Consider the following 15,429-nt stretch of genomic DNA (forward strand, 5'->3'; position numbering starts at 1 on the left):
AGAAGTATCTCTCCTCATCAAAGCCAAAATAAAAGATTTCTCTGTTAATTTTGTCAGTTGATGACAAACATCAACTATCCAAGTCTCTACCAGTTGGGGTAGGACTCCAAGTTGCTCTCTGAGATATTCAAAAGTTTCCTTAGGCAAAGGTTTTGTAAAAATATCTACAATCTGCTCTTTAGTACTCACATAAACAAATTTCACTTCTTTTGCTTCAACATTCTCCTTTAGAAAATTGAATTTGATAGAGACATGTTTAGTTTTAGAGTGAAATACCAGGTTCTTTGATATATCAATTATTGTCATATTATCACAGTAAATAGTTATAGGTTCCTTGCATTTTACCTTTATGTCCTTCAACATTTGTTTGATCCATAATACCTATGTACAGTTAGTTGCTGCTCCAACATATTCTGATTCTGCTGTTGATAGACTTGTACAACTTTGTTTTTTGCTCAACTATGAAATTAGTCTGCTACCAAGAAAAAATGCTCTGCCGATGATGCTTTTTTTGTCATCCACATCTCCTACCCAATTAGCATCTGTGTATGCACATAAGTCAAAATTTTCATCTCTAGGATACCATAAACCAAGATTTGTAGTGCTTTGTAGGTACCGAAAAATCCTTTTCACTGCTAATTCATGATTTTCTTTATGATTACTCTGAAATCTTGAAACAATACATACTGTATTCGTAATATCAGTTCTTGTTTGTGTCAAATACAGTAAACCTCGTATCATAGACTTGTATCTAGTCGGATTAACAGGTGTTGATTCATCCTTCAAAGATAATTTATCAATTGTAGTCATAGGTGTGCTTACCGGTTTATAGTTTTCCATGAAAATTTTCTTTAGTAATTCCTGCAAGTACTTAGATTGACATAGGAATATACCTTTATCAGTCTATGAAATATGCAATCCTAAAAAGAATTTTATCTCTCCAATCATAGACATTTCAAATTCTTGCTGCATTTTGTTAGAAAAGTCTTTACACAAACCATCTTCTCCTCCAAAGATTATATCATCGACAAAAACTTCAATAACCAAGATGTCATCATTAGTCACTTTGTAGTATAGATTGTTGTCAACGTTACCTTTAGTGTATCCAAGCTTCAAAATATATTTATCCAATCTAGCATAACAAGCTCTAGGAGCTTGTTTCAATCCATATAAAGCTTTCCTTAACCTACAAACCATGTCTTTGTTATCTATCAAAAAAAATCCATCATGTTGTTCAATATAAACTTTTTCTTCAAGATCTCCATTCAGAAATGCACATTTAACATCCATTTGATATACTTTACAGTTCTTGTGTGCTACAAAAGCCAATAAAAGTCTGACTGCCTTAATTCTAGCTACTGGTGCAAAGGTTTCATTGTAATCAATTCCTTCTTTTTGTGAATATCCCTTACACACTAATCTTCCTTTGTTTTTTATTACCTTACCATATTCATTAAGTTTATTTCTGAAAACCCATTTAGTTCCAATTACATTTTTGTCTTTAGGCCGGAGAACTAATGACCAAGTGTTATTCCTTTCAATTTGTTCCAATTCATCTTCCATAGCTTTAATCCAATATTTATCTTCACATGCCTCATTAATTGATGTAGGTTCAATTTGAGAAATAAGACATACCTCTTCATTTGCCAATCTTCCTCTAGTCATAACTCCTTGAAATTTGTTTCCAATTATCTGATCTTTAGAATGATTCAGTCTTACATATCGGGGTGTTTTTTCTTGTTGTTGTTCTTCAGTGATTGTTGAATCTCTAGATGATGTCGATGTAACTAGATCACCATTCTATACTGGTGTATTCATAGTAGGTTCATTTGTGATTATCTCTATTGTTAGTTTAGAGTCTGTGTACCTTGAATTTCCTCTAAACTGTTCATCAATCTTCACATTTGCACTCTCAACAATTTTCTGCAATCTCTTGTTAAAACATCTATATGCCTTGCTCTTAGATGAAAAACCAAGAAATATTCCTTCATCACTTCTAGGATTAAATTTTCCAATATACTCATCTCTTCTAATATAGCATTTACTTCCAAATATTCTGAAATATTTAAGAGTAGGAGTATTACCAAACCATAGTTCATGTGGGGTCTTACTAGTTTCACCTCTGATATGAACTCTGTTGAATGTATAAATAGTTGTATTGACTACTTATCTCCAGTATATATGAGGTAGATTTGCTTATGATATCATACTTCTAGTTGCATCCAAGATAGTTTTGTTTTTCCTTTCCATAACTCCATTCTACTGGGGTGTCCGGGGTGCTGATAACTCTCTTCTAGTCCCATTTACTTCATAGAATGTATTAAATTCCTTATATGTGAATTCACCTCCTTGATCTATTCTCAAACATTTGATTTTCTTGCCGGTTTCATTTTCTACCATCACCTTGAATAGTTTGAATTTCCCAAATGCTTCAGATTTTTGCTTGAGAAAAGTAACCCAACACATTCTAGAATAGTCATCAATGATTAGCATAAAATACCTATCTCCTTGTATACTTCTAGTTCTTGTTGGGCCATATAAATCAGTATGAATTAAATCAATAACATTGTTAGACTTTTCTGGAATACTCTTGAAAGTTGTTCTAACTTGGTTTTCAAATTGACATTCCTTACATACCGGATTGTGAGGTTTAACAATCTTAGGTAAATCTCTTACCGCCTTAGTTGTACTAATTTTCACAATGCAAACAGAATTTACATGACAAAGTCTCTCGTGCCATAACCAACTTTCATCAATATGTGCAATCAAACATGCTTTCTCATTGTTGTTCAAGTGAAAGATATTACCCCTAGTTTGATTACCGGTTGCAATTTCCAAACCAGTTCTGTTTAAGATTTTGCATTTACCATTCTTGAATTGTAACTGAAATCCTTTCTCAACTAATTGACCAACACTCAAAAGATTATGCTTCATACCTTCAACATAGTAAACATTATCAGTATTGTGCTTACCATCAAAAGATATAGTGCCTTTTCCTTTGATCAAACAAGCTTTATCATCTCCAAATCTTACTAGACCTCCATTGTATTCCTAAAAGGTTAAGAATTTACTTTATCACCAGTCATGTGATGTGAACATCCTGAATCAATAATCCATTCATCCTTATCTTCATCTTTAGCTGCTAGGGCCTGCTCTACCAATTGAATAGTAGGTGTTGGTTGATCTTCTGTTATAGCAACAAAAGCTGATCCATTGTCTACTGGATCCTCATCAGAATCATCAGCAACTCCTTCATCAGCATAATAACAAGATTTCACTCTATTCTTCTTAAACTTGTATTTCTGATAATCAGGGTTAGACTTATATGTTCTCTTAGCTTATTCTCTTAATCTTGCATGTCTATCAGGACATCTAGAAGCCATAAGACAAATCTTATTATAGTTATGTAATGCCCCGCCAGGAAACCCCTAAGGGTTTAAGTTAAAAACACTCAAATAGAGTGTAAATATATATATATTTTTTATAATAATAGTTAAGAGTATTACTGACTAGTTACAACATTAAGATAATCTGGAGTTATCTAAGAACTTTTATAACACAACGGAAGGCTAAATGATCCTAAGGAGTTTCCCAACATGATTACGTAACCTTACACCTAACTCAACTCGTGTCAATTGATCCCATAAGCTGGATATCTTAATTACAAGATAATACATAAGACATGATTATATATATGGTCAATGATTTGACATCTCATAATTTTAGGAAGCGTTCATTTACTTTGGGTGGATAGGAGGCCATTGTGAGGTTATTTACTCAATGCACTTTAAAAACATAATTAAACTAAGAGGCCACCCATAAGGTTCAATGCGACTAATATCACGAAGTTCATTCATTTGGGTTTAAGGTAACCACCCACAATTGTTATCATCCTTTATAATTAAAAGTATGGTTAATAAGGTGAGATTCATTCCTTGAGGGTTAAACCACCATTAATAGAGTGAGCATTCCTTCATTAAGGTTTAAGCATAACCAAACTAAAGAGTCGTAGTTCTTTTAAGGAGGATAGAATGCAAGTAGCCATAGAGTTCATTCATCAAAGTTTTAATAATGCTAATAGATGGACTATATTCATTAAGGTGAAAATGTATTAGGAACACATGAGTTATTCCTTTAAATTAAAATATAGTTAGCAAGATGCTATTCAACATTATAGGATTAAAATACCAGTTCATAGTGACATTCTTCCATTAGGATTAGAATATAACTATTTTGTTGCATGTCACTCTTTTTAGTTAAATGAAGTTAATATGAAAAGATACATTTACTAAGATTAAGATATAAACAACTAATTGAAACCTTCCCCTTTTAGTTCAACTTTAGCTGATCATAAAGAAATTCATTTAATAAGGTTATAACATGGATATCTAGTTGAGTTCACCCAATTATCAAATTAATTTGGTAAGGATTATTTGTTATGATTACAACATAAATAACTAAATAAATTCATCCAATATAATGGAATATAATTAACATGGTGAAACTCATTTAAGAAGATAAAGAGGAAAATACCTGAATGAAGTTCATCCTTTAGATTTCAACTTAGAAATTATAACATTAATTCTAACTTGTTTCCCATAAACATTCGATCAATTTACCAACTTATATCAAGCTAAAATAATAAAGGCATCCTAATGAGATTCATTTCCCTATTACTTCTTTATTTAACACAAACCAAATACTTTTCCATAATCATAATTTACAATGTTTTATGAACCTGATTACTACATTTACCAAGATGAATAATTTTATGCACTTTGATTTAAATTCATTAAATTTCCACCATACGCTTATACAAGATAACAACCATACATGATAACTTAAAGCATGAAACAAAGGAAGCTAAAAACATCGCATAACACAGATATTATATCGGAGTTCACCCCTAAGGGGCTACATCTCCTAGTCTGCTCAACTGCAAGACCCCTCTGGCATTTAATATAGTTAGGAACTTACATAATCACATGACTTTTACATCTTTGCCACTTAGGCGAACACAACCAATATACAATAGACACCTCGATCAAAATTTACATAATGATCCCTTTTGAAGCAGATCCAACTGAACACTTCAAGCAATTACAGGTTCAAATGACGGACACTACTCTATCTAGGGATGTAACCGGCCATGACCAACACAAGTAAACAGATGACAAAGTCCAAACAAACCTAGCAAAGTCTTGCCAGTACTTAACACACGCGAAAACATAAAATAAACTTGCCATCCTTTCCATTATCTATTTCACATCATCGGGGAAGAAATAACTAAACTATTTGTTTTACTAAAAGAAGGTATCATTTTCTTCCGAACTTCAAATCGACACATTATTAAGTTTCTGATGATCTTGTTAGCATATCAGTTGAGTTTTCAAAATTTCCATGACGAACTTAAAATACTTTAACATTTTCGATTCCTATTTCTAAGTTCTCAGAATGCTTAGATAAAATCACTATGTGTTTTCTGAATACAATATTAAATTAAAGATCACCAGTTATTAATTACTATTCGATATATTTATATAAATTTCCTTAAAAATCATATATATTAAAAATGTTGTTTAATAACGTTCAAATTCCAAATTTCATTATTTATTAACACATATATGAACCTTCACATTAAATATATGCATTAATAAAAACAAATTAACTATTAACTAAAAACTATATTAAAAAAAAAAAACTATCATAAAAATCATTTTTTCATTTTTCATATTTTATAGTATTATTATGTTTTATTTTATTTTTTTTTAAGAAAAAACTAATAAAAACAAATAAAAATTAAAAAAAAACTAAAATTTAGAAAAAAAGGGGAGGGGGCACTACGGGGCCCACCTTCCAACTCGGAAGAGGTGGAAACCCCACAGTCTCCCTCGCTACCTTGCTGTGCACAGGGATTTCCCCCTGTGGGCCGCCGTGGATGCAGGGTTTCCGTACGGACATTGTGGTCGCCAGTTTTACCCTGCGGCCACAGTGGACACAGGGATCCCTACGACCCACTTAGTCGCTGCAGGTCCCTGTGGCCTGTGGGGAGGAGGGTGCGGGTAGAGCCCTCGGCTCCTCTGCCTTCCAATTTTAGCGCTAATATTATTTTTTTTATTATATATTTTTTTTATATACATTTTTTTTTTAATATATATGGAAGATTCACAGTTTAAGCCTAAGACAAATTTTTTTTTTGAATGAGGATACTGAAAGAAAAACCATGCACAGTCACAGGCATAGCCATTTTTTTTTTTCTTTTTCCAGAATGTTATGGGTTTCAAAAAAATAGAAGGGATTGGTGAATAACCACCCATTCCAACAATATTTGCAATCCTTTTTTTTTTCTACACAAAGATCCAACAAAGCCAAGCTTTACCATTTCTTTTACAATGAAATTTACTCATAGCCAACAATGGAAAATCTAAAAACCAGTATTGCAAGAAAGGAGAATATAAGACATTATGATCAAACTGATGAACAAAATCCTACCTCCAAATGCATTCCAGGCATGACTTGAAGGAGAGCTCCACCTGCAATGTAATAACCCACCATGATTCATCCAACAAAAATTGAGTATATTTTTTTTTGTTTCATTATGTTTTATTCAGTTGCATACTCTGGGCATCCATCCAAATAGGATTGGACATTCATCCATTCGGGATGAGCTTCCAACCATACGGGTTAGGCAATTGTCCATACGGGACGTAAATTCCATCTATCCAATACGGGATAGGCATCTACCCATACGGGGTAGGCATCTATCCAAATGGGATAGGAGATGCTCTGGCCAGAGACTTAGACTCATCGGGACCATTCGGGTCTTGAGCCACTCACTAAGTACTACATTCTTCTAACAAGAATGCACCGAGGTCGCCATCCTTAGGAGTAATAAGAAAATAATACAAGCTTGAATTCCGCCTCGGAATTTGGCTTAAAGCCTCGGGAAGTCAAGCGAATCCTTACGGGATTCCTTCCGAGTATGCATTGAATTAAGTTTGATTATCTTATCTTTCAATTAGGATTCTTACTCAACCAAGTCTAGACCCCACCCACGAACACCTGAGTACGAGGGACAACTCCGTCCCAAGACTGCCTACATACCCGCTTCGGCGCGGGATCAAGGCGTAAAGTATTTAGTTCTATTTTCTAAACTATGGTTTGATGTAAACTGATTTGTGGGTACGCAACCCTTTCTAGGGTCAGTGTCCCAGACAGTTTCTCTGCGGTTGCTACCCACGAAGGTAGCACTTAAGCGAAGGCTCAAGATGGCCTATTGCTTGTGGCCTAAACAAAATAACTAGAACCTAATTCTTATCATGAGCGTCACCCAATTTCAATCACCAATATCCCTTCGAGGTGAATAAATAAATAAATAAATAAAGTAAATTTCACGAGAGCTCTTAACTTGACCATCCCTAAGAGGGGTTTACTATGGTTTATCTCAATGGATGTGGAATTCAATTAAAAGTTATCTTATTAAATTATCGATCCAAGAGGGATTACCCGCCCCTTGGATTTTTAACTTCCAAATGTCCCTTATTACTCCCCGACGATTTATAGGGACGATGCCACAGACGTCGTTAATGCAGCTTTATTAGGCGTTAAGTGCAGTAGTTCAACACGACGGCATTACCCGTAAGCGTGACCCAGAGGCACCGTATATACCGAACGCTGCTAGTTTTGGTTTTCCAACTCCATTTGTTTAGTTTTCTAAACTAACATCATGCTTGAATATAATTAACAAATGGATGTACATAATTTAAACCTTAAATACTATTTGAAAAAAAAGAATATCATTATTCTACATATATTGGCATGGTAATGATAATTGTGAGTAATTGCATGAAAATAAGGGATACGAAATAATCATAATGCCATGCAAAAGTAACGTCATTTACATACAAAATGTAAGAATGTTTTCTCTTATCGCAAGACTTGATTAGTTATAAGGTTACAAAAATTCTCATGAGTGACCAAATTGAATAATAATGAGACTTTACTTATCTCCAAAATCATGGGTCAAATAATCCATTCATTTCTCTAAGGAATTGAAATAATACATTGAATTCAACTCTTGTTAATTCTAAGGAAATTAAATTTAACTAAACAAATGTACACAACAAAAAAATTAATTTAAATTTAATTTAAAACGATACAAAATAACTTAAATTTTAAACCAACATTTAAAACCTTCCATCGAAATTTCCCCATGGCCGAACCTTGTTTTAATTATTTGTAAATAGAACCGGGGGTGGGGACCACGGGTCCCGTCACTCCCTGCGGTCCTGCATGTGCAGGCCTGTAGGGGTTGACGGGGCCACGTGGTCCCCTCCACTCCCCTGCGGCCACTTGCAGTGACCGCAGGGTAGTGGGGGGTACCACTAACCCTGCCGGCTTACGGTAACGCCATTCTGCGTTCGTGTGGTTATTCTCGGGGACTGTGCTGAACGCGGTAGTGAATGCGATAATTGACGTTATAACAATAATGTTTGTGAATTAACGTTGGAATTTATATATATATATATATATATATATGTATATATGTAGAGATATATATATATATATATATATATATATGTAAATGGTTTCAAATTTCTTTACAAAGGATAATTTATTTAAGAAGGTAAGAACAGGTAAATAACTGAGTTTTTCTTGATTTTGTCTCTTTACAGAATCCAGACTTTTATTATATATTTATCTTATTCACAGAGAGAGAGAAAGAGAGATTTATCCAGCCATTACAGGAAGGGAGTTATTCTCAGACTTCTCAGGAAATTTGTTTGTTTCCAGGATTTATTCTCAGGGTCCAGGAGGATTTATTCAACTGGTATTTTCAGAGAGCTCTTTGTTCAATCCACAGAGAGTTTTCAAAAAAAAAAATAATAATAAGAATACTCATTAAATGATTACAGAGAAAAAATTGTAGTGTAGTTTATCCTTGTTTTCAAATAATTTCTTTTCTGTTCTTCAGATAATTTATATAACCAGATACAGAGGAGATAATCACAATGAAAATGAGATTTAGATAACAAAAACCAGAGAGGTGAAAAGATGGTTCTTCTTAGCAAGAATCAATCTAAAATTTTAATAAGAGGAACAATTTAAATCTGGATCTAAATTTTTTTTTAAAAAAAAAAAACAGTGAATCTAATTCTTATCAAGCAAATTTAATCTACTTCCTTTTTATCAAGAATCTGAAATTAATAATCAACAATTTGTTCTATTTTTTTTTCAAACATTTTATTCTATTCCAAAATCTGAAACTAAATTTTATCAAAAATTTGAAACAATGAATCAACAATTTATTTTGCTTTTTATCAAACATTTTAATCTACTCCAAAATCTGAAACTAAATTTTATCAAAATCTGAAACAATGAATCAACAATTTATTTTACTTTTTATCAACATTTTAGTCTACTCCAAAATCAAGAATCTAAACAATGAATCAACAATTTAATCTACTTTTTTTTTTATCAAACATTTTAATCTAATTCTTATCAAAGTCTGAAAACTAATTTCACAATGAATTTCATTTTCATAAAATAATTTAATCTAATCTAATCTACAACAAGAATAAGATGCATAAAACTAAGCTTGGAGGAACCTGGATGCTTGCAAAAATGGTGTAGAGTCTTCCTTGATCCTCCAAATTGAAGAGAAATCCTCCCAACAAAACCTTGGCTGCAATGAAAAATGGACTACAAAGGAGAAATTGCAGAATTTCTTATGGAATAGCTAACTTTTCCTTTGAAACTTGTACCTATTTTATAAAGCAAATTTCAAATTCCCACTACCTAATTATTAATTGAAAAAAAAGAGATTCTCTCCCAATTTGGCCTCCATGCAAATTAATTGGGCTTAGTGGGAGGAGTTACATGCAAGGAGGTGGAGAAGCCTCTAGAAGCTTCTTATTCCTCCTACAACATGTGCCTTAATTTGGGTGAGGAAAATAACTAATTAAAATATATATGCATTTTCCATGTGTGTGTGGTTCATTAATTTTATTCCCTTACAATATTCATTCAATAATTCATCCAAAGAGTATAAATAAAGTTTTGTATTTTAAATCAAAAAAAAGTGAGAAAGGAGGGTTGTGACATCCTCCCCCCCTTAATTTGTGCATCGTCCCGATGCACTTATTAAATGCATTCAAAAGAGTTTATAGTTCATGTTCAAAACAAAAAGGGAAATAGCTGCCGCATCTCCTTAGTATCCTCCCACGTGGCATTCTTCTCATCGTACTGGTCCCATTGCACCTTGCACTGATCAACCTCTCTGTTGCGCAACTGGCACTGGCGCCTCTCCAAGATTTTGAATGGCTCTATCATTATTCCCCCCATTTCTTGGACCTGCAAGGCATCCCAATTCAAAATGTGTTTCTCATCAGGTACATACTTCTTAAGAAGAGATACATGGAAGACATCATGGATTCGGCTCAATTGGGGAGGTAAGGCCAACTGATAAGCAACTGGATTAATTCTTCCCAATATTTCAAAGGGTCCGACATAACGAGGTGCAAGCTTAGTCTTTTTCCCAAATCTTATAGAACTCTTGTGTGGCCTAACCCTTAGGAAGACTTTCTCTCCTACTTCAAACTCCCTTGGTGTTCTATTTTTATCTGCATAACTTTTCTACCTATCCGAGGCTTCCTTCAACCTTTGCCTAATTTCCTTAGTTTTCCTTTCCATTTCTTTCAACATTTCTGGTCCAATAATCACTCTATCTTCCAGACTATCCCAACTCAAAGGTGTTCGACATGGTCTACCATACAAAGCTTCAAAAGGTGCCATTCCCAAAGATGTTTGATATGTATTATTGTAGGCAAACTCTACCAAAGGTAGGTACTCTTCCCATTTTCTCTATTGGTCCATGCAGTACATACGAAGCAGGTCTTCCATAATCTGATTTGTCCTTTCTGTCTGACCGTTGGTTTTCGGGTGGTATGCGGTGCTAAAATTTAGTTGAGTCCCTAGAGCTGATTGAAGAGTGGTCCAAAACCTGGAAGTGAATCTTGCATCTCTGTCTGATATGATTTTCTCTAGTATTCCATGCAACCTAACTATCTCCTTAATGAAACGTCTAGCCAAGGTGGGTGCATCATCTGTCAGATTTCCTAGTATAAAGTGTGCCACCTTAGTGAGCTTGTCAATTACCACCATTATTGCATCATGCCTAGAAGGTGACATGGGTAGCCCTTGTACAAAATCCATACTAATAACTTGCCACTTATGTTGGGGTACATCATGCAATTGTAACAATCCAGCTGGGTGCCTATGTTCTGCCTTTACTCTTTGTCACTCCAAACATTTAGCTACATACTTGACAATATCGCTCTTCAACCCTTGCCAAAAGTATAACTTCTTTAGATCTGCATAAAGTTTGTTAACTCTTGGGTGGCCTGAATAAGGGGCATTGTGAGCCTCCGATAAGACTACTTCCCTTAAATTCCCTGAATTAGGAACATAGATTCTGTTATTGTATCTGAGTAGCCCATCTTCATCAAATGTATACCCTTCGACCTTAGGGTCGGTCGGGTTGTGTCTTATAGTTAATTTGACTTGCTCATACCATGGGTCATGTCCTTGCTCATCCATTACTTGCCTTTTGAAAGAGGTTTTGAAGGTTGCTATAGTCATCAAGTGTCTCCTCCTACTTAAGGCATTTGCCACTCTATTTTCTTTTCCCTTAATATATTCAATCTCAAAGTCATATTCACTTAGAAACTCTAACCACCTTCTTTGTCTGGCATTTAAGTGAGGTTGGGTAAAGATGTATTTTAGTCCTTGGTTGTCCATTTTAAGCTCAAAGGGCTTCCCTAGTAAGAAGTGTCTCCATTTTTGTAGGGCATGCACAATTGCTGCCAACTCTAAGTCGTGGGGTGCATAATTGACTTCGTGAGTCTTAAGCTTCCTAGATTCATAAGCCACTACCCCTTCATCTTGGACAAGTACTCCTCCTAACCCTTCAATAGAAGCATCTGTTACAACTGGGAAGTGTCCATTTGGGTCTGGTACCTTTAGAATGGGTGCTGAAGTTAGTTTCCCCTTCAAGATTTGAAATGCCTTATCACTTTGCTTGGTCCATACAAACCTTTTTCCCTTCCTTTATAACGAGGTGATGGGATTTGCTATCTTAGAGAATCCTTCCACAAACCTCCTATAGTAACCTGCTAGCCCCATAAAGCTTCTTACCTATGAAACATTCTTAGGGATTGGCCATTCTACTATCGCCTTTATTTTATCTGGGTCGACTGCTATTCCTTCCTTTGATATTATATGCCCAAGGTAGTGAATCTTTTCCTCAAAGAAGGCACATTTGGACAATTTTCCATATAACTTATGTTCTCTCAATCTTTGCAAAACAATTTGTAGGTGTGCTAAATGTTCCTCTTCATTTCTAGAATAAATCAAAATGTCATCCAAGAATACCAAAACAAACTTATCCAAGTAGTCATGGAATACATTATTCATCAGGTTCATGAATGCAGCTGGGGCATTAGTTACTCCAAAAGGAACTACTGTGAATTCATAGTGTCCATATCTCGTCCTGAAAGCTGTCTTCGGAATGTCTTCTTCCTTAATTCTGAGTTGATGGTACCCTGACCGAAGATCTATCTTGGAGAAAACTGCCGCTCCTTTCATTTGGTCAAAAAGGTCCTCTATGCGAGGTAAGGGATACCTATTCTTTATGGTGACTTTGTTCAACATCCTATAGTCGATGCATAGCCTTAAGGTTCCATCCTTCTTCTTAACAAATAAAACTGGCGCTCCCCATGGTGATACACTTGGCCTTATTAATCCCTTAGCTAAGAGTTCCTCTAATTTCATTTTGAGCTCTTGTAATTCGGTTGTGTTCATTCGGTAGGGTGCCTTTGATACTAGTTCAGCTCCTGGGAGTACTTCGATAGAAAAGTCAAACTTTCTCTTAGGGGGTAAGCCGGGTAGTTCTTCTGGAAAAACATCCCTAAATTCCTTTAAGAAAGGGGTATTTTCAAATGTTGGTGTATTTTCCTCCTTTCCTTCATCAATTTCGACCATAAAGATTTGTCCTCCTCTTCTCCTTTCCTTCTTTAATTGCATTGCTGAGATAGTTTCTATACTAATGGGTTTAAATTTTCCTTGGATTTTGACCCTTTTCCCCCCATCATCCAAACATTCAACAATTTTGCTATAACAATCTACATTAGCTTGATGGTCTGCTAACCAACTCATTCCCATAATTACATCATATAATCCTAAGGGTGCCACATAGAGATCTACCCTTGTTTCAAACTCAGGGAATTGTACCTTTGCCCTTGGTAAACACTTAGTTACTTCTCTAGTTGCCTTATCCCCATATTGAACCGTCCATGATGACTCCATTTGATTAACTTTTAATGCATATTTGTTCACTAATTCAGGTGAGATGAAACATTCAGATGATCCAGTGTCAATTAGAATTGATATTGGTTGTTCAAATAGTGTACCTGTAGTTTCCACGGGAACATTCTGGTATCTTCTTCTTTGGTTCCTAACTGCTGCATGAATCCTCTGTTGGGGCCCTTGTTGGGGTTGATTGGCTCTAATTTGTCCTTGCATCCTGGGGCAATCTCTAGCAAAATGGTTTTCCCCGCACATAAAGCATCCGCCTGGGGGACCTCTCCTACCTTGATTTCTAGGGGGATCATTCCTTGTTTCATTTCCCCTGGGTGGATAAGTTATCCTGTTCTGCTAGTCATTCCTATTATAGTTGCCCCTGTTATCATTGCCCCTGTTATTATTGCCCCTGTTATCATTGCCCCTGTTATTATTGCCCCTGTTATTATCATTTCCATTCCTCTGATATTGATTAGGCGGTGGTCTCCTTTCGGAAGAGTTATTCCTTTGACCCTTGTTGAAATTAGTGTTTCCATTGAATTCTTGCTTCCTTTTGAATGAGTGATTCCCATTATAGTTCCGTCCTGCTAGTGTCTGAATCTTCCTCTCTTGCCTTAGGGACTTTTCAAGTACTTCATTCATATTTCTGGGTCCATGCATATCAACCTCTGCCCCTATGTTGGTATTCAGCCCCAAAATGAACTTCCTTGCTTGGCCTTCTTCATCCCTTTGGTACATAGGCACATACTTAAGCAACTTGGCGAATTTATCCCAATATTGTTGAACGGATAGGGACCCTTGACGTAGGTTATGGAATTCTGTCACTTTCTCATCAAAGAACAATTGAGGGAGCCACCTATCTCGAAAATGGTGAACAAATTGATCCCATGTGATTGTATCCCTGTTATACCCATTTTGTTCCTTGGTGTTGGTCCACCAACTAGCCGCCTCCCTTGTGAGTTGATAGGAGCCCCATAAAGCCTTAGTTGTTTCGCTGAAATCTCTTAGCTCAAAATATTTCTCCATTTCATTTAGCCAATTCTCAGCCCCTTCACCAATCTGCCTCCCATCGAACTTAGGAGGGGTGATTTTCTTCAAATCCTTGGAGAGTTCTAATATGTTATTTTCCTTTCCATTACCCATCACATTTCCTTGATTGCTACCAGGGTTTCCATTCTCGGTACCACTTCTATTCTCATAGTCATTCTGCCTTTCCCTAAGATCCTATAGTGATTGTTCCAGGAAGTTGATTTTATCTCTTTGTTCGGTTAGAAGGTCGATTATAGCTTGGACCCCATCTCCGTTATTCCTAGGTTGTGTCGAGCCTCTTCATGATCTTCCTCATGGTTCCCTTCATGGTTTTCCTCATGGTTTTCCTCATGGTTTTCCTCCCTTTGACTCCTGGTACATCTCCCATTACCCCTTCCTCTTCCTCTTCCTCTTCCTCTTCCTCTTCCTCTTCCTCTTCCTCTTGCCATTCTAGGTTTTACCTGAAAGTTAAATTATGTAGTTAGTTTTCTTTTTGTAGAATAAAATTTAATTTCTATTATTGTAGAACATTCCCTTAGTTGAATAAATTGAAGTGAGCACAAGGCCTAGATTTGAACCTTTGCTCTGATACCACATGTAATAACCCACCATGATTCATCCAACAAAAATTCAGTATATTTTTTTTTGTTTCATTATGTTTTATTCAGTTGCATACTCTGGGCATCCATCCAAATAGGATTGGGCATTCATCCATTCAGGATGAGCTTCCAACCATACGGGTTAGGCAATTGTCCATACGGGACATAAATTCCATCTATCCAATACGGGATAGGCATCTACCCATACGGGGTAGGCATCTATCCAAACGGGATAGGAGATGCTCTGGCCAGAGACTTAGACTCATCGGGACCATTCGGGTCCTGAGCCACTCACTAAGTACTACATTCTTCTAACAAGAATGCACCGAGGTCGCCGTCCTTAGGAGTAATAAGAAAATAATACAAGCTTGAATTCCACCTCGGAATTTGGCTTAAAGCCTCGGGAAGTCAAGCGAATCCTTACGAGATTCCTTCCGAGTAT

This window comes from Cryptomeria japonica, chromosome 8, assembly GCF_030272615.1.
Source record: "Cryptomeria japonica chromosome 8, Sugi_1.0, whole genome shotgun sequence".
Lineage (NCBI taxonomy): Eukaryota > Viridiplantae > Streptophyta > Pinopsida > Cupressales > Cupressaceae > Cryptomeria > Cryptomeria japonica.